Source organism: Cynoglossus semilaevis, chromosome 3 (assembly GCF_000523025.1).
Source record: "Cynoglossus semilaevis isolate Cse_v1.0 chromosome 3, Cse_v1.0, whole genome shotgun sequence".
Classification (NCBI taxonomy): Eukaryota; Metazoa; Chordata; class Actinopteri; order Pleuronectiformes; family Cynoglossidae; genus Cynoglossus; species Cynoglossus semilaevis.
Window position 1 is genome coordinate 13,759,772 of NC_024309.1, and position 1,804 is coordinate 13,761,575.

Sequence of the window (1,804 nt, forward strand, 5' to 3'; positions counted from 1 at the left end):
GGGGGGGGAGGACAATGGAGGAAACACTGAGAGTAAACAGGTAGACCTGCAGCCCACATGCTCCTCATTCCAGCCCTCCAGTCCAGAGATAAGGCTTTAGCTGCAGCGGCTACACCACAGCTAAAAGCTAACAGCTAACAGCTAACACCAGTCAACATCAGGCAAAGTTTTTTTTTTCAGCAATGAAGAAAATACATTGAGCTAATTACTGATAATCATCTTCATTAATTAGCTAAATGTTCGGGCTAACGAATAGCTAATGTACCGCAAAGGTATTTGCTGTATTTTTTTAACAACGGCTAAAGAATGCTGTTAGCTTAATTTTTTTCAGCTAGCGTTTTTATATCTGTTATTTTAATTGTAAATATTTATTTAAACTTCGTCTCTGATTTTATTTTATTTTTTTGTTCTTTCAGTGGCTAACTTTTTGCGCCGGGCTTTTCTTGGCTAAAGCTAAACTAATTTGCTGCTTTTCTTAGCCAACTTTTTTTGGCTAGCCTTAACATAGCTATGCCTCTTCTATTATGTCTGACCAAACTTCTCGTTATTATTTTTTTTTTTGCTAGGCCTTGATGTTTCGTAGCTGCGTTAGCGCCGCCCCGGCTGCAGCGCTGCACCATGACAGGTAGCAGCAGCGGTGGCGGCGGCGAAATGTTTGACGCTCCATCTGTCACACAAGACTCCACGTCACGAGTTATAACGAACCAGCTGCTGATATGAATACTGTTATTTTCCCTTCACATGATTACATGTGAAATCACACGCCGCCATGACAGAGATGTCTGTCTGGCCGCCCCGCGCTGCGCTCTATTTATAAGCCCTCGCTGCCGATGCTGCAGCTAATTGGCGCCGAGTTAGATTCAAACCTATGCTGTTAATGGGAAAAAATGTGTGATATGTTTTGGCCCTTGTTCCCGTTCTAAATTTGGCCCAGTGTCCTCCGTGCAGCTGCTCCTCCAGATCTGTCCGCCTGTGTTCCCATCATACACCTCTCTCTCTCTCTCTCTCTCTCTCTCTCTCAGTCGGGAAAAAAGATGAAACGTGAGAAACGTGGTCAGGTCCAAACCCAAAGTCTGGTCATGAACTGGTTAAGGAATTTAATTAACCTGTAAATGACGCAGCTGCAACTTTTTAAACAATCAGTGAAATTCACATTTACTTTTAGTTTAAAAAAAATTTTAAAAATATTTTTTTTAAAAATCGAGCATTTATTTGTCTTTAGCTAACCTTGAGATAATTTTATTCACGTCCTGTTTCTGGCAGTTTTTGCTACTTTTTTTTAACTTATTTTTTTTAATTTTATTTTTTAGTTTAAGCTGATTTTAACTGTATATTTTTTGTGTAATTCCTGTTGTTTGTGCTCTTACCTTTAGTTTTCTTGCACTTATTTTATGCAACATTTCTGTCTTGTATTTTTTTTATTTTTTTTACACTTTTTTTTTGACATTTTTTGTCATATTTTCTATTTCTCTGGAAACATTTTTCTGAATTTTTTTAAGCTTATTTTTGCTAAAAATTTTGTTATTTCAACCTTTTCATTATTTGCTACATTTTGGCAAAAAATATTTTTTGTTCCGAAATGTTCAAAAATGCCCCAAAATTCCGTACTCCCCCTGGGAACACTTCACCGCGAGTCAGAAATATGATGACTATTCAAAATTCCATTCAGGTGACACAGCACCACTCCTCTCTCTCTCTCTCTCTCTCTCTCTCTCTGCCCCCCCCACCCAACCCCCCCCATCGCCAAACTTCCAGTGGAATTCCCAGGTTTTGAATGAGTCTCTGCCAGGCAGGCCTCGTAAGG